This window comes from Lissotriton vulgaris, chromosome 4_1 (genome assembly GCF_964263255.1).
Source record: "Lissotriton vulgaris chromosome 4_1, aLisVul1.2, whole genome shotgun sequence".
NCBI lineage: Eukaryota > Metazoa > Chordata > Amphibia > Caudata > Salamandridae > Lissotriton > Lissotriton vulgaris.
Genome location: NC_141691.1, coordinates 1797951797 through 1797975636, shown reverse-complemented (window position 1 = coordinate 1797975636; position 23840 = coordinate 1797951797). Strand labels below are relative to the sequence as shown.

Below are 23840 nucleotides of genomic sequence, written 5' to 3'. Positions count from 1 at the left end.
CCCAGACTCGTACCCGACAGTGGAAAAATGGGACAGCAGTGTACACACACCAGGGAGACAGCCATGTAGTACACCCAAAACCATACCCAGATGAAAAACCTCGAACCAAAGGACCGCCTCAGAAGGACCCACAAGTCGCACACCGGTCAGAGCAAATCAGTATTGCCTACATCGGAAGAAACAGACACATCGAAACACCGGGAATAGAACACATGACCGTGAGTGAAAGCATCCAAGCCCACAAGCAACAGTCGACAGAGGCAATGGCAGAAGCGAGCGGCCCCAGGTTGAAAGCGCGCCTTCATGGACGTGGGGGGGGGGCTAAAAATGGAGGCATGACAGAGGCAGGACAAGGACAGCACGTACCAGCTCAGCCCTAGGGCGCAACAGAATATGAGGGCAAAATACAGAAGCTCCAATGTGAGAATCAGGACATACCCTCCGTTACAACCAGTGCTAAGTGCCCAAGCCATCCGAGCCCAGCAGCAGCCCGCCCAAGGATCAGAGTCGACAGAGCAACCAACAAGCACCAGGACAGAAAAACCAGCCCTGAGAGAAAACAGCAGCAAAGGAAACTGGACGAGGCCAGACCGACCCCAGAGGACGGACCACAACGCGGCCGAAAGGGGCACTCCGCCCCCAAGCAAGACACACAGGAGAGGCGTGGGAAGGAAGCCAGCGAAAGCAGGTAAGCCAGAGGGGCCGGGGAGCTTAGTCACAGCCCACAGGAGCCGCCCACACAGAGAGAGCCCCACGCTGTGAAGACGGAGTGGTCACAAAGTTGCCAGATTGGGTTTATTACACCGAATAACCTTAGCGCCACTATACAGACTTTCGTGGGGAGCAAGCAAGAGAAAGCAGGTAAGCCAGAGGGGTCGGGGAACATAGTCACAGCCCACAGGAGCTGCCCACAGAGAGGCAGCCCCACGCTGCGAAGACCGCAAGAGCCGCGCAGCACCGCCGCCACCTTTAGCAGCATGGTCGGGGTATTGTACGCATAACCTCCCCAACAAAATAGCCCTCAATGACTCCCCAGAGAGGTAGAAAATACAGCCGCCGCCTGCAGCAGCACAGAAAGGGCTGGTGGCGCTAGCGGGAAAACCGAAACCGCGTAGAACTGCCACCGCCCGCCGGGGCTCTCGAAAGGAAGCGAGCCAGTGTGAGCCCGCAGTGAAGGGTACTCGCAATCATTTGAACGGTGAAAGGTTTCACCGCCAGCACCCAGCACATGGCTCATATCCCGACGGCCGCACACCCATCTGGAGGGAAAAAAGAAAGCTGAGCCACCGCCCGCCCCGGCGCCACGAGGGGCAGGCGGGCGGGGAGACAAAGTGCAGGAAAATAAACATGCACAGCCACCGCCTGCTGCAGCATCATGAATTGCAGGCGGGCGGTGACAAAATCGGGCACAGAGGAAAGGGACACAGAGGAGGCTCGGCAGCCAGCAAGGAAACAGGCGCCGGCCTCCACCCCAAACAGTACCCCGGCCACCCCCCCTTCGGAAACCCTTGGCCCACTGGAGCAAAGCCTAACCGGCCCCATACAGAACCCGGGGGAAAGGGGGGAACAGAGAGTCCAAGATCCTAGGGTCCGCTAGAGCAGGACCTCCAACCCAAGACCCATGTACCTGCTACTGCAGGCACCAATTACCTGACGCATCTGGAGAGACGTGCGCAGAACTAGAAAAACAGGCTTTGGGGTTGGGCCAGCCCGCCTCTTACAGTGGCCATATTAGGAAGGGATGGGAGGCATGGGAGGCTGACTTTTTTGCTTTGGGGTATTCTGGTGTGGAGCTGAAGCTCACTTTGTTAGTCAAGTGGCGAGGAAGACTAACGAGGAGGTAATGGCCAGCTACAAGCTTCCGCAGACCAGTAACAAGGAGCCTAAGAAAATAACGACTGCAGTTCATCTAAGGGGAGTCAGCACGTGCTCGGGCTGCTTTTAAACCCAAAATTTACCTGTAAAGGAACACTCATTCTCATCCGCTCTCCCCATTGCAATGCAACCTGTAAGGACTCCTAATTTCCACATTACAATAGCAAGAACGCAACAAAAGCCCTCTTTCACTTTCTATTTTGCCATCAAGGTTGATAATCTTTTTATTTTAAACTTGTAACTGGATTTTCTCTTGGCGAACACTGCGTCCCCGAAACCCCGGCTATTTCGACCAACATTTCACAGAATGCATATAAATAGACCCCCAACTCTCAGAAAGTCACTCACACACAAGCATGTGAGCGGAGTAACACTCTTTTGTTAGCTTTCAGCTGCCCAGACGTTACTGCCACACAAGTCCACAAATTATACACACCATTCCCCTGTGGTCCACAAATATACGCAGGGAGCTATGAAGGAGGGTGCATGAGTCCAGGGGCTCTGAACAGCAGCAAACTGTCTCCTTTTCTCAGGTATTAGGAATGAGCCCAAACTCACGGAGCATAAAGCATTCTTTATCCCCGCTTCCTCTCTACCAGTTTCTTTCTTTCCTGACCTCTCCAAGTCTCCCCCTAGAAAATCCCCCTCGTCTCTCGCCTGTTTAAGTTTTCTTTGACGAGTTCAGTGGGACTGTTACCTGTAGAGCCCTCGCACTCCCACGAGCCTTCATCGCCCCATCCCTTTCATGACTGCCCACTTCCTCCTTGTCTGATAGTTTCCCTCTCCTCGAGTTCCTTCTGAAGTACCATCTTTTATGTCCTTCTTATTTCCTTGGCCCCCCATTCTATTTCTTTACACTCGCCCATCCCCCTTTATTGACTATGTCCCGTCTCTCCAGCCCTCTCTTTGTGCTATTTCGTCCGTTATAACTCTCCCTCGACCATGTGAGCTCTGCCTTATCACTGCCCCTCATACGTGCTACTATCTTCACTGAGTACTATGAGGACTCTCACATCACGCTTCAGTCAATTCCTCCGTCTGACCCTTCTTTGGGTACTCTCTGGGCTCTTGTATCACTCTTTGGTCACTTCCTCGGCCTGACCCCTTCTTTAGGTACTCTCTAGGCTCTCACATTACTCTTGGTCACTTCCTCTGTCTGACCCCTTCTTGGGTGCACTCTAGGCTCTCATATCACTCTTTGGTCACTTCCTCTGTCTGACCCCTTCTTTGGGTACTCTATGGGCTCTCATATCACTCTTTGGTCACTTCCTTGGCCTGACCCCTTCTTTGGGTACTCTCTAGGCTCACACATCACTCTTTTATGACTTCCTCTGTCTCATCCCTTCTTTGGGTGCTCTCTAAGGTCTCCTCGCACTCTTTGGTCACTTCCTCGGCCTAACCCCTTCTTTGGGTACTCTCTAGGCTCTCACATCACTCTTTGGTGACTTCCTCTGTCTCATCCATTCTTTGGGTACTCTCTAGGGTCTCCTCACACTTTTTGGTCACTTCCTCTAACTGACCCCATCTATGGGTACTCTCTAGGCTCTCACATCACTTTTCGGTCACTTACTCTGTCGGATCCTTCCTTTGGGTACTCTCTAAGGTCTCCTCACACTCTTTGGTCACTTCCTCAGCCGGACCCCTTCTTTGGGTACTCTCTAGGCTCCCACATCACTCTTTGGTGACTTCCTCTTTCTCATCCATTCTTTGGGTGCTCTCTAGGGTTTCCTCAAACTCTTTGGTCACTTCCTTTAACTGATCCCATCTATGGGTACTCTCTAGGCTCTCACATAACTCTTTGGTCACTTACTCTGTCTTATCCTTTCTTTGGGTACTCTTCAGGGTCTCCTCACACTCTTTTATCACTTCTTCACTGTAACCCAGGGAACAGCGAGTACTGGTAGGTGCTAATGCATGACGGATTGACTCAGGTGAGGGCACGATTTTGCAGAGAGACTGCCGGCTGTGCTGTGGTCCGTACCCCCATCCCCGCAAAGCTCGAGCACAATTAATGGCCCGAGAGACTTCTGGCCCGCAAAGATGGTGGAGCCGTAAAGAGAAATCAAACTTAGGGCTTGTAACGGCTCGGCTGCCGCCTCTAGTAATGCAGCAACTTCCCGCACAACACACAGGCAGGCCTACACACAAGATGGCGGCCAGGCAGTTTTGAATCCAAGAGCTTCACGCAGCAGGAAATCAAACTAGCCTGCCACGACCACTGTCTGAGATGGCGTCAGACTCTTTAGACGCCCAAGCGCCACGAGGGAAGAGAAAGCCATTTAGTCTTAATGAGAGAGTGATAGAGATGGCAGCCGGGATCCTCTAATGAGAGATCACGCAGGTGGCACCCCCGCAGTAGCGGGGGAGACTGGAGAGAGTCATTGAGGCACCCCTACAGGGTAAAGACAAGGAACAGATGGCTCAGGCACAGTGAGGCAAAGAAACACCCAGCACATGCCTGACCCTAAGATGGCCGTTATGAGTCATCTCAAGGAGAACCACCATTTCAGGGGCTTAGAAGGACCTGGGCACATATCAGGGACAACTCTCTATGGACGCGTCCTTTCCCGGCAGTACAAAGAGTGAACCCCATGAGATAATAGGGGCCCAGCCACAGTGGTCCCTATCATGTCGTGCTACTATTCTTTAAAAAAACGGACATCAGCCTGTCCTCGAACACATCCCCCATCCGGCTTACCCATCATGATACGCAATCTGTGAACCTAACTCTGACCATGGAAACCTAGCTTTCTGACCGATGCCCGGGGAGCTACCTGATAGCTAAAGAGGAGATGGGCAGTGAACTACCCCTTCAGCCATCACCTACCCAGCCGGTCTTTGGACAGAACTTACTTCGTCTCTCCGTTGTATTCTCCCTCCTACCCATTCACTCCACCCCCTTTCTCCTCTTCCCTCCATTTATCCCTCCTTCTTGCTCTTTAATTTTTTTCCCGGTGAGACCTAGCTGTTTAGGTGATGCCCGGTGGAGCTACCTGATAGCTAAAGATGAGATGGGCTGTGGACTTCCCCCTCGGCCGTCACCTACCCAGCCGAACTTTGGGCAGCCGCTCCTTCGTCTCTCCATCCTATCTACCTCCTACACCTTTACCTCACCCCCTTACCCTTCTAAGCTCCATTTAATTCATCTACTACACTCTTGAAATATTTTTCTGGTAACTGATGTAATTTTGTAATTTCTGGGGAACCTTATGTGAAGCGCTCTGATACCTCCGGGTCTAGCCACCGCTATATAAAACTCTCAAAATAAAATAAAATAAATAAATAAATAAAAATAACCCTTTCTTTAGATACTCTGTTTTGATCATGTTTTCTGGGCATTCTTCACTTTCTCTCGTTCCCCAATGGATAGGGCCGGCCCCAGGGGATGGGGTCCCCGGGGACAGAAGTGGCCCGGGAGATGGGTCATGCAGCCCCCTCCCCAAAAAAATAAATAAATAAAGGCCGGCCCCAGGGGATGGGGTCCCTGGGCCCAAAAGAGGCCTCAGGAGTGGGGCCTCATAGCGCCTTCCTTAAATAAAAAGCAAAAATGTGGCCATGGCCCAGGGGATGGATTCCCCCGGCTGGATTTGGCCACGGGAGGGGGGCCCACGCGGCCCCCTTCCTGTTTAGATGTTTTTATTTTTTTTACATAAGGAGTCAGGCACTGGGGGGTGTGGTCCCCATGGCCCAAAAAAAGAAAGAAAGAAGGGGGTACCACACAGCCCCCTTCTAAAAAAAACACAAAAAAACAGAACAGCATTGTGCCAAAGGACCGCCCTCTCCCAGCCACAGAGCTGCGTTGCAGAGAGGTGTAAAAAGGGGCAGGGCCTCTGAAAACCTGCCAGCAAAGCAGCTCCCTCCCTGGGGCATACTGGAGGTACCTGGTGGGCTAGTTGGCAGCCAGGGACCCTCAGGACTCAAGGGGAATTAATCCCCCAATTTACTAAGCGGCAGGGGGCGCATTTGCACAGAGGTGCACAGGGGGCGGGCCTGAAATACCAAGTGTGCAAATGCACCACCTGGCACATTGTAAATTGGAGGATTAAATCCCCTTCAATCCTTAGAGTCCCTGGGGAACAACTAGCCAACCAGGTACCTCCAGTAAGTGCCAAAGAGCTGCGTTGCAGAGAGGTGTAAAAATGGACGTGGCCTCTGAACAACTCTCTGCAACGCAGCTCCCTGACACATACTGGAGGTACCCGGTGGACTAATTGGCCCCCAATGACCCTTAGAATTCAAGGGGACTTAATCTCCTAACTTAAAATGCATCACAGAGCGCATTTGCACACTTGTCACATCCGGCCCGCACCCTCCCTGCACAACTGCGCAAATGAGCCCCGTGGTCCGTTTTAAGTTAGGGGATTAAGTCCCCTTGAATCCCGAGGGTCCCTGGGGGCCAACTAGCCCACCAGGTACTGCAGGTAAGCGCCAGGGAGCTACCTTGCAGAGAGGTGGTCCAAGGCCACGCCCCCTTTTTACACCACTCTGCAACGCATCTCTGTGGCACTTACTGGAGGTAGCTGGTGGGCTATTTGGCCACCAGGGACCGTCAGCACTCAAGGGGACTTATTCCACTAAAATAAGTATTCTTTATATAGATTTAACACAAGACCACAAACGAAAAAAATCCACAATACTGTTCTTAAAATGGTAGAATTCGCTTTGTTCTCTTTAGATCTTAAAATGCGACACTTTGAGTCAATGTACCTTAAAATGCGACACTCAGGGCAAGAAAGTGTTGCAGTAAAAGTGAAGCGGTAGCCCTTTACACGCAAGGACGGTGATGCGCTGAAAGTCTGGTGCAAAGAAACGAAGATGGTGCTTTCTCCTTGATGTGACAGGCTTCCCGGTGATGCGGCCGGGTCTGCTGTGACGTCGATCCTCTTCTCTGACAATCCGAAATGCTTGACACAATGTGAACCGTGACAGGCCCTGCAACACTCTTCCCGGTGAAGCGGCGGCGTCTGCTGCGACGTCGATCCTCTTCTCCGGTGATGAGCCGCGATAGGCTAAGTCATACACATACTAAATCCTCCGTCAAGACACTTATACACCCATTCTTTCTTCAATACACCTTGGCATATATATATAAAACATATTCAAACTTTAGAGAAACACACAGTCACTGGATGGTGTCATCAGTGATGTCATTTGAGATGTCATCAGTGATGTAATCATTGATGTCAATGACCACATCATGAATGATGTAATATGTGATGCCATTAGCAGTGCATTGCGGGGGAGCAAGTTATAGTTAGTTGAACTAACTATAACAGGGGAATTTTTATGGTTTTGTAAGAGTGAAATGTCCAACTAACTATAACGTCCCTGAAACCTTTGGTGTTTTCAGTGAATCATTGTGTCTAAAGGGATCTCCGTGTGATGTTTGTAAACACGGAGATCTTTCTTCCCTTTCCATGATACTACAACAGTATATAAACATGAGTGAAAATAATGCTGGTCATGTGACCAAGAGCCCGTGAGCTCGAAACGCGTCGTTTGTTTATGCCCAAATAAACAACCTTTGAAGTACCTGATGGTGTGGCTCGTCATCCTTGACTGAAACGAGAGGAATCTTTGGATATTCGTGAGCGGTGGCGCCCGCTCGAGAGACCAGCCCCTACCCGTTTGGAAGGGTGAGGAACAGCGCGAAATCTTCTGTTTTGACGTGGAGTCAATTTCCTCGCCCGCCGGCTGCGCTGAGAACCGAAACCCGCTGGGAGAAGACACAACGCGAGTATTTGCACTTGAGACGCCGGGGAGCCGCCGCGGTAACGTGGAGCCGCAGGACCGTGGTGCCAATCACGGAGCGGATCGCACCGACCGCAGGAAAAGCGGAACAAGGCAGAGTGCAGGAGACACAGCGGTAACGGCAGCCAGGGTACGCGAGACAACGATTGTCAGACGCGCAATCAGGCACTGGAACGGTCGGAGGACCGAACTGCATTGTGGGCAATGGAGTACCTTAAGGGGCGGGAAGCCTCTGCAGAAAGTGTGTTTAGAAAACAAAAAGGACCCGATGGAAACACAACAGCCGGGTCAACACAAACCACTCCCCCTGGCGTGGTTACATTGAAACAGAAAGGATTTACTCTGGAACGTCTAAGGAAGAAAGAACTGAGCCGATGGTGGGAAGCCACATCCCTACAAAACTACATAGAAGTGGATCGTGTCCCCCGCGGCTTGCGCATCTTCATAGTTCCTACCCTGAACAAACCAAAACCGGAAGTACTGAAAGCATGGCGAGAGAACACTAATGCCTGCTCCAAAACGATGATGCAGATTTTGGTTAAGAACGCCTGGGAGGAACATGAGGATCTGGTAAAAGAAATACAAACACTCTTAGATGAGCTAGCGACTGAGAAGGAACAGACAGAGGTATCAAAGATTCTAAAGAATGTGGAGGAAAAAATAAACAAATTTGAAAAAGATCTGATTGCAAGGAAGCAACGCAAATTTGAACGTGATGAGAGAGACTACAAGCTTGGAAGGATTTTAACATTCGCAAAGAAATTTGACAAGGCACGTTCCACCTTATTAAGGGATAAGGCATTAGGAATGGCAGACAAAGATCGGTGGCAATCTGGGACCAGCCTGAGCTCTGAAGCAAGCTTAACTGATGCCAATACTGCAGAAAACCTGGGGGTAACGGTTTTTTCCGACGAACTGCTCTTGGTAACAGAGGCCAACGAACAATCTATACGGGGAAGAACCCGTTATCAAGGCCGAGGAGGCAAGGTAAAAGCAAAAAACGACGGCAGCGACGCAACAACCTCAGGAACTACTGGTGTGGGAAACAGAAGCCAGACACAGAAGGGCAAATAATGGATGAACAGACTCCAGAACTAACGGTAATGAACCTATCTAATCGACCCTTAACTGCAGATGAAGAGAATGTTCTTAAACTTGGTTTAACATTTTGTCCTGATCTTAATTTTGATTATACTCAAACACGTATTGACATGTATATGTTTGTGAGAAAGCTAAAATTGCATAAAATACACACTAACAAAAAGATTAGCGCAGAACTGCCCAACGTTGTCACTGATTCTTCTGCCAACATCACAGATTTGCATGACGCTCTAGTCTCCTTGCATGAAGAGGGTATGGTTGATCTAACTCAATCTCAGGTCCCTACCACACAAGAGGTTGTAGAAAATATCCCCGTACTTAGTGATACTTCTAGCGATATTGAACCTAATTCCTGCACTGTGACAACGCCCTTCAGACCCAAATCCAGATACAGACCCCAGCTACCCAGAGACAATATAGATTTATTTCATGATCTTGTAAATAATGACATGTTGAAACTATTGAATAGACCACAGGAAAGACAGAACCTGACAGCGGGGATGAGGTTGGCACTTAATCAGCTTAAAGATGACGATTCGATCGTCATAAAACCCTCTGACAAGGGAGGAAATGTAGTTTTGTGGGACAAGAAATTATACATCAGTGAAGCGATGAGACAATTGTCCGACACCACATGCTACACAAAAGTAGATCACTCCTATTTAGGCAAGTTACTGAATAGGGTGCACCAAAACATCCGTGAGTGGGAAAAAATGAAACTACTTAGTTGGGATGAGACCAAATTCCTCATTAATGAGAATCCCACCACCCCCACATTCTACTTACTCCCTAAGGTGCACAAGAATCAGACCCAACCCCCAGGTAGGCCGATTGTATCTTCCATAAACAGCCTTTTAGAGAACGTCTCACATTATGTCGATCATTTCCTAAAGAGTTATGTCAAAGACCTGACTTCACATCTAGAAGACACAAAAGACTTTCTGCAGAAAGTTGAAAATATAAATTGGGAGGCACATTTTTGGCTAGTTTGCCTAGATGTTGAAAGCTTATACACCTCTATTCGACACAGAGACGGTCTGAAGGCGTGTGAGTATTTTCTGAAGACAAGGAGCAGACATTTGGAAGCTCATTCGAAAATGCTGCTTCAAATGATTGAATTGTGCCTAGATGAAAATGTCTTCCTGTTCAATGGGTCCCTTTACAAACAAATCCAGGGGACTTCTATGGGCACCTGCTTTGCCCCCAGCTACGCCAATCTCTTGGTGGGCTGGTGGGAGGAGCAGGTGCTCAGGAACGACGAACTGGAACATTGGACCAAAAGCGTAAATGTCTGGCTCCGCTACATAGATGATGTCTTTTTTGTGTGGGAGGGGAGCGAGAGAGACCTATTTTGTTTCGTAGGAGCACTTAACACTAACAACCTGAATCTAAAATTTACTATGCAACATAGTCAGCTGACGATCGATTTTCTTGATATCAGACTTACGATCAAGAACAATACGATCGAAACAGAGATCTTTAGAAAATCAACAGCAGGTAACTCCGTGCTCCATTCGAATAGCTGCCATCCTCCTAGCTTCAGGTGGGCAATCCCTTTTGGCGAGTTTCTACGCGCCAGGAGGAACTGCAGCACTGAAGAGAAGTATCAGGGACACAAGAAAATAATGCACGATAGGTTCAAAGTGAGAGGTTACCACGCCAATATGTTGAAAAAAGGCGAAGACAGAGTAGCCCTCATCCAGAGAAACGAAGCATTGTTTAAAGACTCCAGAGCCAGTCCCCCCAACCCGAAAGCTCCCATTAGACTGATAACCACCTACAACACCCAGTCCTCAGCCTTCAGCCAGATTATAAGGAAAAGATGGGACATCCTCTTACAAGACAAAGTACTAAAAGAAAGGCTAGACCCACACCCTTCTATCACCTATAGAAGAGGAAAGTCTATCAAAGATCTAATAGTGCAGAGTCACCTAGAAAAAAAGAAAACCTGGCTGTCAGCAAGAGGTGGGTTCTTTAAGTGTGGGAAGTGCAAGGCCTGCAGCCACAGCTCAAACGTAAGGGAAGTCGAGCTCAAAAGAATAAGAAGGAAATGGAAAATAACTAAAAACATCCAGTGTACCACTGACCATGTCATTTATGTTGTTACCTGCCCTTGCGGCAAATGGTACATAGGCTCAACAACTTTCCCTGTGAAAAAGCGAATTCTGGAGCACTGGCGTGCAATCACAAACAAGGACTTTGCATACAGTACGGCCAAACACTTCCACCAATACCACGATGGAGATTGGACCAAGGCGAAATTTTTCGCACTGGATTCTATCCCCAAGCATATCAGAGGAGGGGATCGTTTAACAGCCTTACGCAGAGCAGAGTCCAAATTCATTTTACAAGCAGGGTGTATCTTTCCCTTTGGGATGAATGTAGACGAAGAAATGTATGTACATTTATAAACCACTGTTCGGCAGGCTTCCCAGCCTCCCTTTTAAGGTACTCTGATTTCATGACATATCTCCTCAAATATGTCTTTTAACCGATATTGTTTGTTTTTCAGTATTGTTTGGTTTTTTCCTGAATATAGGTGTTACTACCTCAAATATATTCTAAACAGGTTGTATCTGTAGGAAGTTATGACATCGGAAAAAGTACTATGTTGTCTAGATTATAAATTTGTAAAGTTGATTTCAATGTACTAATATGTTTTGTTTTCACTTCTCTCTCTCCCTAGAACTTAAGACCTCGTCTTTGAAATGAAGCGACAAACCACTGATAGAAATTATTGCTATGAGCACCATTGCTTCACTTGGATATAATGACTACAACTATGAGCACGAGATCCTTCTCTCAGTTCTTTTTCTAGGGGGGGGTAGAGGTAAAACCCTTTTTTTTCACTACCTGACATGGTTGACTAGACATAGGACATAGCCCTTTTTTTCACTTACCTCAACTTGAATGAAATAGGATGGGAACTAATCAGTAGTTGACACATAGGGTACTATACCCAAGCGATCTCAGCCCATATAGATTAATCCTCTCTCTAACTATAAGTTGCATTTCCTTTTGATTAATTTTTCCTCGCTTTACAACCTACTCTTCTTCTTTTTTGGTTAACATACCATGGGTACTACACCCTCAATGTGCTTTGTAAAACGTGACATTTTTAAACCTTAAATGTTATGTTGTCATTTATGAAACATTTTTTCTTTAAACCAAACAAATGGGAAAATGCATTATTTTGGATACTCACTGAGTTTCTATTTATGCTGTGATGAAAAGCATTGTGTCTAAAGGGATCTCCGTGTGATGTTTGTAAACACGGAGATCTTTCTTCCCTTTCCACGATACTACAACAGTATATAAACATGAGTGAAAATAATGCTGGTCATGTGACCAAGAGCCCGTGAGCTCGAAACGCGTCGTTTGTTTATGCCCAAATAAACAACCTTTGAAGTACCTGATGGTGTGGCTCGTCATCCTTGACTGAAACGAGAGGAATCTTTGGATATATATATATATATATATATATATATATATATATATATATATATAAGAGCCTCCCACGATGCAGAAGGAAGGGGCCACACGGGGTATTCACAAGAGGAGGCCTTTAATTGGAAATGCGGAATACAGCATAATGCATTTCGACAGTCACGTCTTCCTCAGATGCCAACCGCTACATTGAAGACAGTCCCACGCCTCCGTTTAAATTCAATCTGCAACCCTCCCTGATTAGGAAGGACACACCCCCCTGTGTCAAGTGCTCGTTCAGCAGCTGCATTCCGGTAAGTCCTACAGCTCCCAGAATCCCTCTTTGCTGGGTTGGTGGTACGTGGGGAATTGTGAAAAAATTAAATCCATGTGGAAATGGTGTGTTGCAGAATGGGACGCGCTGTCTCCTGTGTATGTTCAATTCCTCCGTCCTCCTCGAGTCCCCGCAATCATTCCGACCTCCGTGGCACAACTCGGCAGGGTCTTGGGTTGGCTGCAGTGAACCAAGCCGTTTCATGAAGTCATGAACTGCCTAGTGGCAGAGTCCCTTACTTCGCCAGTGCGTAAGGAGGTAGGCTGGAGCAATCCGATACCTCGGAAGGAAAACAAAGACCTGCTTGCGCAGACACCAGTGAAAACTCCAGCCACTTTGAAGAATGGGACCCCTTGAAGCGTCTCTGGTTGACTCTTAAATGTACACGAGAGCCTCCCACGATGCAGAAGGAAGGGGCCAAACGGGGTATTCACAAGAGGAGGCCTTTAATTGGAAATGCGGAATACAGCATAATGCATTTCGACAGTCACGTCTTCCTCAGATGCCAACCGCTACATTGAAGACAGCCCCACGCCTCCGTTTAAATTCAATCTGCAACCCTCCCTGATTAGGAAGGACACACCCTTGTGCTCAAGAGCAAACAAACACCAAGTTCATATCCCACGCTCTCAGGAAGCAACAAGGAGACACCAAAGTGTGGCCAGTGCTGTTTAATTCACAACGCGTTTCGCCGACAAACGGCTTGATCACGTGACCAAGGTGCAGCTGCACCGAAACGCGTCGGGTGTTGTTTGGCATTCTGTGTGGTAAATAAAACTTCACGCTAATGAATCTGGGCTCGAGCTAACTTATTTCGGAAGGTAAAGTTGTTGTGTTGAAATATTAAGAGGATCGCCTCCTCGCTCGAGCCCGCCGCCGCTTGTTGCTGGGGGACTGGCGAACTTTGCTGATTGAATATATATATATATATATATATATATATATATATATATATATATATATATATATATATTAACACCAAACCAAACTTCACCATCAAAGAAGGCGCTGACTCCGTGTATCTCAGTTCAAGGGTTTTTATTTCTTAAATCAGCTTCTGCTCAGACGCGTTTCGGCGGCTACTCCCGCCTTGCTCACTAACATCTGACCTCTGAATGGTGCGCTTTATATACAAGTTACATTGTCACATGAGTCATAATTAACATCACTAATTGGCATTGACTTGTTACCATGGTGATTTTGGTTACACCCTCGTGTTGACGTGACTAATCTCATGACTCTTACATCATTTGGCGGGTTAGTTAATTGCTCTATGTCACGTATATTCACACGTAATTTAAACATTGACATCTTGTTTATAAAACCACACGTTTTTTAAATACATCATAATACTGTATATAACACATTCAGTTAATTTGTATCACATTTATTTATGAACCCCGTATTGTATTGATTGCATATCCCACTTTACAACATGCTACCGATTACACCCTTCGTGTTTTCCTACGTCATGGATGTTCGGGTGTGTCTGCGAGAGGGGTGTGTCACTCTCGTGATTGTGATTGGCTTGCGGGACGAGTTGTACAAATGGGCTCTGTTTTACCGACCATCGGTTTGTTGGCCTAGTGGCAGAGTCAGAACATGTTGCTGAGCTGCCAATTCCTCCTCGTGCAGCCGGTAAGCTGTACGCTGTGTTTGTCTGCGTTTGCCTTTTTATTTATTCAGGCACCTGCCCGCTTACTTTACTTGTGGAGCTGTGGTAACGCGCTAGTGCGCAATTATTCCCTTCATGTTTGTCTGCGTATGCCTCTCTATTTGTCGAGGCACCGGCCCGCTTTAGTTAAAGAGTGAAGCAGTACTACCGCGCTAGTGCGCAAATACTCACTTCGTGTACACTATTGACACATCGATGTAGTGTGGGTTAAAATCTTTCTTACAAAACTTAAGGGGTATGTTAATATACTGGTAAATGGTGATTGGTGTGGTTTACGGGTGTGGTGGACTGCATGTGACTGGTTGTGTGGATATTTACAGTGATGGCGCATTCTGGGTAGTTGTTACCAGGGTACTAAGGTATCGGGAGAGAGACTGCACTAGATATGGACACTTAGGGCTTCATCTGCATTGAGCCCTATGGGGATCTTGGAATTCAGTAGAATAATGTACCTGGATTCTAGGCGGCGTAACGCCAGTTTGCGGTTACCGCCCCTAACATTCCTCGGGATGCTGTCTATGACAAAATTAGTCAGACCATTGGAGTCTCCTCCATGAACCTCATGGATATGCCTTGCTACTGGGTAGGCTGGGTCCTTATTCGCGATTGCCCTAAGGTGTTGCAGGATCCTTACATGCACTGGGTGGATTGTGGACCCTACGTATTGTTTCCCACATACACATGTAAGCACGTATACGGCATATTCCGTTTTGCATGTGTAGTGGTGGCGATTGAAGCCTGTGATTAGCCTAGGGGGTTGTCTTTCTTGTGCTTGGTCTCCAGACTCTGCTACCTCTGGGAACAGTAAGTCGTGTCGGTTCTTTTTGCTGCATTTTAATTCAGCAGTCTTGCATGTTTTGTCAGTGTACCCTCTGTGTTTCAATCTCGTGAAGAGATTATTTTTTGCTTCTGATAGCCCTTCACTGGTGCTGCAGTTGCGTGTCATCCTGAGGCATTCTGCATATGGGATAGACTGTTTAAGTGGTGTTGGGTGGAAGCTATTGGCGTGGAGAATTGCATTGCCCGCAGTGGGCTTGCGATAAGTGCGTGTTTGTATTTTTTCATTTTGTACAAATAGTTCTACATATATATCTTAAATGTGCCATACTGCATATTAGAAATAGAGTATCTCAGAGTGAATTAATATACCAAAACCTATTAAGCTTGTAAGGATTGTCTGCTTGAAATATTCATTCTTAGCAGGCTCTCGTAGGCTGCACTGTCTGATGTGGTTTTATCAGTGCTATGAGGTTTTGTGTGTATTTGTCAGATGGAGCTGAATGGGTACAACATAAGTTCTTTGAATACATTGTTTGTAGGTATAGAATGTTAGATATGTCACTAGGGAATTGGGGAAACACACAAAAAATATAGGGACTAATTTACAAGCCCCTTGCGCCGCGGGTACGTCAGTTTTTCCCATATTAAAATTGGCACTGCGGTGGCAAAAGGGGCTTGTAAATAAGGCCCATGTTTTCAGTGATGAGAATTGCCTACTCTGTCCCATCAAAACATATTCCTTGCTGCTGTGTATCAGAGCATTACAGTTCTGCCACCTAAATTAACAATCAATTTGTTCTAGCATGAAAAAAGGTCACAGGCAATGCTAATGTAAAATCGAAAGTATATATTGTTTTTAACATTGAGCTATATATAGGATAAGCTTTGCTCTAAAGTGGATGTTCAATTAGGAAAATTGCAATGAGATTGTAGTGTGTCGAAAACATGAATTCTTGACTTAATCACTAGTACACTTTAAATTACTGCAAAGTGCTTCACTAAAACCAGCTATTAGCTTTACATTGCTCTACAGAGAACATTTGTCTGTAAAATACCTGCTGTACATCCATCTCTGGCAAAGATATTGTCCTTGGAAGCTAACCACTCGATTCAGTTTAGCCCTGTGCACGAGTTTATTTATAACAAAAAACACACTGATCCCTAGGAATATATGATGTTCCAATGCAAACAATTACAACACATGCTTTTACAACAAGGTTTTTACATTGTAATTACCATTACATCGCATGATTTTAAAACACATGTCATTACCACGCATTTTTAAAAACTACCATTACAACAGATTCCATTTCAACGCATACCATTACAATGCATTCCATTGCAACGCATAATACTTTGAGTGCAACAGTAGGGTAAGTGTTGGATAGTGTAGGGGTAAAAATTACTATTCCCACTCCAGTGACTGCAACAGTAGGATAAGTGTTGGATAGTGTAGAGGTAAAAAATACTATTCCCACTTCAGTGAGTGCAACTCTATGGAAAGTGTTGGATAGCGTAGGAGTAAAAATTACTGTTCCCATCTACCCAAAGACCAATACCCACCCTAAAACTAAAAAATATCCATTACTTACCTTATAATGTATTGTAATGACATGCGTTGAAATGGCATGCGTTGTAATGACATGCGTTGTAATGGCATGCACTGTAATGGCATGCGTTGTACAAGCAGTGTGATGTAATGACTGCTTTGTAATGGATGTTTCCCGGCCCATAGTAATAATACTTTAGATGCAGAGAACCTAATGGTGAATACCATTTATTCAAAGGAGTTTATGAAAAACAATTTCAAGATACATTGTAGCACAGTGAATATTGGTGCAAAAGAAATGTGCTTGATGCTTTCTTTAGAGGTGATGCACCAAAGTGATAAATAATGATCATCAAGTGTCTCAACAAACACAGGAACAGCATAGCCCTTTACAAGAAATTCTCAACAACTAAATAGGGTATGTGTTTTTTTACATAGTCAACAGCAGTTTGATCCCAATACAATATGGCGGGATCATCATCAGAACTCTGGGGAGATACAACAAGCCCGAGAGAGGATCATGAAAGGTAATGCAGTTGCTAAAAGAGGAGGTTCCTGGTGACAAGTCTCAGAAACAGGGTGGCCGAGAATGGCCTGAGTTGGAAATATGCTGGGTGTCCATAAGGGGGCTCCAGTCAGCCCAGAGTGGGGAGCACATGTGTGGTCTGGATCTCAAAATTGAGTGCCAAATTCCTTAACTGGGCTTGAATCAGCCCAAACATGGAGCTAGCTGGTAGTGCTGTCCGGCAGCATGGAGTCCATTTGGGACAATGAGTTCCTCAAAGGTGCCCTCTCCAGCATATTTCCATCTCAGGCCATTACCTGCCACCCTGTTTCTGAGGCTTGTCACAAAGGACTCCCTACTTAAGAAACTGCCTGCATGTACCTTTCATAAACTCTCTCTCGGGCGTGAAGTATGCCCTTGAGTTCTGATTAGGATCCCGCCATTTTTATTGGTATCTTATCCTTAATAATAGGACAATATTATTGTTATTACCCCAGGTTCCCAATAGTCCTTGGGTCTCTGTTGTTGAAATAATATTATCACTATGCAAGAGTTTATCAAAGGAGGGACTTCTATGAAGAAAGGAGGCTTTTACTGGGTAATGGGACTACGTTTATAGTTCATTATTTGAAACCAGTATTTTCTAAAGCACTGTGTAACGTTAACTTCATGTATACAACAGTCCTTATTATAGAGCATATACTATTCAATTTCACTGATGGAAAAAGCAGGTATTTCTAACCTCAATCTACTCAAGAGAGTCAACCAAGTAGGTCCATTCTCACAAGGTAAATAAACTATGTCAAGTCCCCCAAACAATAATGCACACCATAATTTGACATACTACCTTTTAATTCTATTAAAATGGCTTTACAAGTCGCTATCTTTTTTATTTAGTGCTTAACCATTTTTTTAATTAAGTTTTTATTGGCATTTCACGAATATTGTCAAGGCAATTGTACAGCACCTGTAGTATACGTAAATGCATTAGACCTATTCCAACCATCAAATCGCAGCTCAACGTGCTTTACCACATTATCAAAAACAAGGCTTCACATAATAGTGCACACAGTAATACCCTATGTCATGACTAGATACTTGACCATGCATTTTACCTCAACATAACTCCCCCAACACCCCACCCACCTCCCACACTGGATGTCACTTAGATTCTTTATTGAATAACGTGTTACCATGTATATAGTTCCTATGCTTGTGTGTTATACATATTTTGTGAGTCAATTGTCATTGGCTGTGTGCTCGTGTTTGGCTCAGTCTGCAACTCATTTATCATCGCTGACCATGCTAGGAGGTCGTCTGCTAATCTGTTGTCCTTCCTAACTAGTTTCATTTTCTCTCGCTCAGCAGTGGCCCATTCACACATATCTTTTACCCATCTGTCGCACCTTGGGGGTGTCGGCCTTTGCCATTCAATTGCAATACGTCTTTTTGCTATGTTCAAACTAAGCAGGACAAATATCCTGCTCAGCTTCTTCTTTTTAGGTGTAGGGAACACACATAGCGAAACTGTGTGTATCTATCGCGGGATCTCCCGCCCCCATGCAATTTTTATTTTTTGGACCACTTGATCCGAGAATTTTGACACTTGTGGACATGTCCATACTACGTGTTCAAAGTCTGCCTCCGTTTGCCTACATCAATGACATTTGTCAGACCACTCTGGGTAGATATTCCTGAGAACTTTCGGTGTGAGATAGGCCTGATGGATGTCATCATATTGTATGAGTTTAAAACGTGCATTGGAGCATCCGAGTTTTACACCTTCAAGTATCTTCTCCCATTTTTTCTGTGATTTGTACTCCTATTGCTTCCTCACATTTTTGCTGCAATGAGAGTGGAAGTCTTGGCAGGTCCTTCCTAATTGCCCAGAATAGATGTGTTAGGTCGTCTGCTAATCTGTTGTCCTTCCTAACTAGTTTCATTTTCTCTCGCTCAGCAGTGGCCCATTCACACATATCTTTTACCCATCTGTCCCACCTTGGGGGTGTCGGCCTTTGCCATTCAATTGCAATACGTCTTTTTACTATGTTCAAACCAAGCAGGACAAACCTCCTGCTCAGCTTCTTCTTTTTAGGTGTAGGGAGCACACCTAGCGAAACTGTGTGTAGTTCTCGCCGGATCTTCCGCTCCCATGCAATTTTGATTTTTTTGGACCACTTGATCCGAGAATTTTGACACCTGTGGACATGTCCATACTACGTATACAAAGTCAGCCTCTGTTTGCCTACATCTATGACATTTGCCGGACCGCTCTGGGTAGATTTTACTGAGGACTTTCGGCGTGCGATAGGCCTGGTGGATGTCATCATATTGTATGAGTTTAAAACGTGCATTGGAGTATCCCAGTTTTACCCCTTCATGTATCTTCTCCCATTTTTTCTCTGTGATATAGTTCACCCATAGTGCTGCATCCCCCAGCCTTCCATTTGCGTACCAACATAGACTCTGTGATCTTAGCAAACTCCAGGATGGCCCACTCTTCTCACTGTGTTTTCCCATGTCTCCGCCGCACGGCAGACAAGGTAAGGAGATGCAGCGGGGACACCACTTCCTTGCATTAATAACTCTGGCAACAAACCTTCTTTATAAGACCCAGCTAAGAGCCTTTTTTTCCAATTCTCAAGCCAGTGAACTGCATGCTGTAATTGTGTGGCCATATAATAATATTCCATACAGGGTACCTCCACTCCCCCATCTGCCATGGTCTTTGCAGTGTTGAAAGGCTAACACGCTTACATTTATTAACCCACAATAACTCTAATAATATGGTTTCAAACTGTTTAAAAACACTCTGCGGAAACTAATGAAACAAATTTTGTAGCACGTTCAGCCAACACAGTACAATGACCATTTTCGTGATTGCAACCTTGCCCACCATTGATAGAGGGAGGTCTTTCCAGAAGTTTACTGAATTTCACTCTCCTGCCATCACCATGCCTACATTAAGCTCCAGGAACCTTTCCTCTGGATGAGCCAGAGTCATACCCAGATACTTGGGAGGGTCTTTTGCCCATGGCAGCCTCACATCCAGAAGCGTTACCACTGGTCGGTCCACCAGACATCCCACAGGGATCAACTTTGACTTTTTGGGTTTGACTTGGAGCCCCAACACCTTCCAAAAGTCTTCCAAAGCTCTCAAAAGGATTGACATTGCCTCTTGTGGTCGTCTACAATACACAAGGGTATCATCGGCGTACATTGAGACTACATGATTGGTATCTCCAACTATGATTCCCCATACTTCAAGGCAGGCATGCAGCGTACACACCAGTGGCTCCATTACCATGGCGAATATCAGAGGCAATAGGAGGCAGCCATGCCTGGTACACCTTTCCAACTGGAAAGCCTCCAAAACTCTACCTCCCAATTACAGTAGTTGAACCCATTTGATACACCCTGGTCCCACCAAATTTTTTTGTAAAGTGGCCCAAACAAAGGGTCAAGATACGGAGTTGAACGCTTGTTCAATGTCCAAAAGAACCAGGACGTAGTCTTCTTGGCTATGCCCCAGGTCATGCCACACATGTGCCAGGCGTCTCAGATTAAACATAGTATTTCGGCGTGGGATGAATCCTGACTGGTCCGGCTGAATTAGGTGTGTCATGTACGAGAGCAGTCTATTCGACCTTCACATCCATATTCAGAAGGGAAATCGGCCTGTACGAGCTCGGCTGATTCGGGACCCTGCCCTGACTTGAGATCATTATTGCCAGGGCTTCACGCATGGAGGCAGCAAATTTTTGTTTGTGTAGCGCCTCATTGTATATTTCCATCAATCTGTCAACCAGTATCGATAAATATTGTTGATAAAATTCTGCCAGGAACCTATCGTTCCCGGGTGATTTCCCAGACCTTTAGGCATTTTATAGCCCACACTATTTCCGAAAGCCTGATCAGGACTCCTCGTAGCTCTTCTGTCTCTTGCTCTAAGTTGGGTAATCCCGTCCCGCCGGTTCACCGCGAGGCACTTCTTACAGATTCACCGAAGTATTCCCTTGAAAAAGGGCTCAGGCCCGAAATGCATCGGGATCTTTGTTGAGGATTATAAATGTGGATTTACTAAGTGTGCCATAACACAAGTTTGGTTTGACATACAAAGATGAATATGACCACAAGAAAATATTCATATTGAGAAAAATAAAAACCATGAAACTACGTACATAGACTTGTTGATCTATTTGTTGATGGAATAAGACTACGGTCTCTTTGGTTGTGCACTGGAGCGTTCCCCTCCCAGCAGGGGGACCCTTAATTTCATTGTTAACTCTGCGCTGCTTGGTCAGACAGTGTCCTACTCTGGTTGCACACTACAATTCTTCACCTTGCATTACCTCCTGGAACAAATACGCTGTGCGAGCTCCCATTCTCTGTGTAATCCCACTGAGGCCAGGAACTCCTCTATTGACGCACTCAAATGTGCGGTTCCCTTTTTGCCAGGTGACTGGCTAAGATTTCCGTGATTCTCGTTTTCGTGTAAACCAATTTCCCCTGAGCGTCTTGCAGTTGTAATATTGGTTCCATGACGTGTTCGAGTCTCAGCAATCTAGTCAACAGAGCACCCCCTTCTCAGTGCAGCCTCTGTCCATACACCGCATAGTCGTATTTCTCTAAGCGCTTCCCTGTCTCCAGCAACTCGTTCTTAGGGGCAGATTTATGTTGCCTGACGCATCTCAGCAAATCAGCAGAGATGCGCCAGGAAAGATACGGCACGCAAGTTTATCCTTGCGCCACGCATGATGGGCCGCATTTACAATGTGGCGCACCATGGCGCAGGAATAAACAGATGCGTGTCGCATCTAGGGCATGAAGTTGGCCCAGTGCTGAAGTTGTGTTGCGTGCGGCACGCAACTCCAGCACTTTCCAACTTGCCCTATCTCTAACGTGGTGCGTCAAGCCTTACGCCTGCTTCAAGGGGTTTGACACATCAGCGTTGGTAAAGTGACTCAGTGAAACCTTTTCAGGGGCGTTCCTGCGACAGAACGCCCCCCCCCCCCCTGCTTGGAAACGCCCACATGAAACTTGACACAGGTTTCATGTGGAGCAGGGCCTTACACCGTGACGCATCTATGGAGATGCGTCACGATGTAAGTGTGTCGCAACGTGGCGCAGGGTTTACGCCGCCGCTGCGTCACAGAAGTGACGCAACAGCGGCGCAAAAGTGCCGCAAGTCCAACATAAATCTGGCCCTTAGTACCATTTGTGCTTAAACAAGCTCAGAGCTCTGTTAAATTATGCTTTTTGGGTCTATGTGTAACATACTCATGACAAACATCATGCTTTATACCAATGTAATTTACTGAACAATATATACCCTTGCATAATTGTATGAAGAGGTGTGGCGCTGGCTTGGGCGACTGACTCCGGAATCTGGGGATCACGGTTCATCACGGTTCGATCCCCCTGGTGGCAGATTAGCCCAGCACCATGTGACTCTGGGCACTACCTTGCTTAGTCTTCCCGATGGCCACCAGCGCCTAGAGACCCTTACGGGTGATTGTGAGCTTTACAAATGTGGATTATTATTATTATGGTTGTGGTATTTCCCACTTTGTTTTCCCCCCCGGCGCTTCTGCATGTGATGGAGCCGCTCGCGGTGACATCACTTAGAATGTCACCGCGACTAGCATGCCAAGGCGAGCGTCGGCGGGCAGTGTGAGGTTGCCACCTGTTGTGGCCTGTGCTGTGGCTGGGGTCGCTGTTCACCTTCATAGTATACTTACCCTAATAAATGCAATTTGACTCCCCATGGATTCTTGTCTGTTTCCAAGGCGAATATCACACTGGCGACGAGGGACTTTCGGGGACAGCGACCTCAACACGCAAATGAGGTCAGAAGCGCATAGAAGCTGAAGAAGAATAGCAAAGTGCGACTGAAACAGACGGTAGTGCTGTAAAAGAAATAAGGACAGGAGCGGAAACGAGTTGGCAACAGAACGGTGAGCGACTCGTGGGGAAAAGAAGGATACTTCATAGTGGAGGTCAACAGAAAGAGGAGGCACGAAACCGGTATCCATGTGGTGATTTAACGCAAGTTCGTTTTACAGGCCCAGGTAATGCTTTCGCGCCCCTAAGAGTTCCTAATGGGCACTGAAATAGCTAGTAAGAGAAATCCCTATGAAAATGTTTTGTACACCCACTCTGTCTTAAGGTTGTGACCCCTCAACCTCATAAAACAATCTCCCATACTTTTTTAACACATAGGTTATACCTGAACGATTCCTGCAGAAAGTTCGGGAAAGTGTACCAGTCTTCTGTTTTCAGCAGATGCTGATATGGAAAAGAGTGAAAGGTAAAAATGGAATTTAACTGAATTATGCTTTTTCAAAAATGTTAATTTCTAAGATATGTGTGAAAGCTTTTCGCAAATGTGCAATTTTAGGTGACAAATGATTAGTGCCAATTCATAATATTTATATTGCATATGTTCGTAACGTATGAACTAATGATGTTGCACTTTAAACAAAATGTATGGTTTAAAAGCGTGATTAAATTGTAGTTCAGTTATGACACATTTTCGTGTCACACACCATTTTATTAAAATGGATGCAGTTTCTCATGTTCTGTTTATCCTGCTCCTGCTCATTCCCCCTCTGAAGCACTGTCTTGCTGAAAGTCGTCTTTCCTCACAGTTTCTGCGGACCTCAGAATGTGTGACATTAATGGTGACTATTGTTAGAAAGTGTGCACTGTTGATGAAATATTCACCATATTCCTTATGTATGAAGTTCCGCTGTAGGGCTGCAGGAGAACATTATTTCTAAGAACTTTTGTTTAGAATGTTTCATATTGTATTTTGCATCTCCGGACAGTAGTTTCTGAGGAA

At 46.1% G+C, this 23840-nt stretch overlaps 1 protein-coding gene and 1 long non-coding RNA gene across 2 annotated transcripts in view; one reads left to right on the top strand and one right to left on the bottom strand.

The window, feature by feature from the left end:
- Positions 1 to 23840, bottom strand: part of TRHR (thyrotropin releasing hormone receptor) — a 422954-nt gene that overhangs the window by 74893 nt on the left and 324221 nt on the right. The gene's annotated exons all lie outside the window — the stretch shown is intronic.
- Positions 766 to 23309, top strand: LOC147724573 (uncharacterized). Its single transcript, XR_015309924.1, has 3 exons — positions 766 to 861; positions 22786 to 23067; positions 23219 to 23309. It is a non-coding gene; the product is annotated as an uncharacterized LOC147724573 (long non-coding RNA).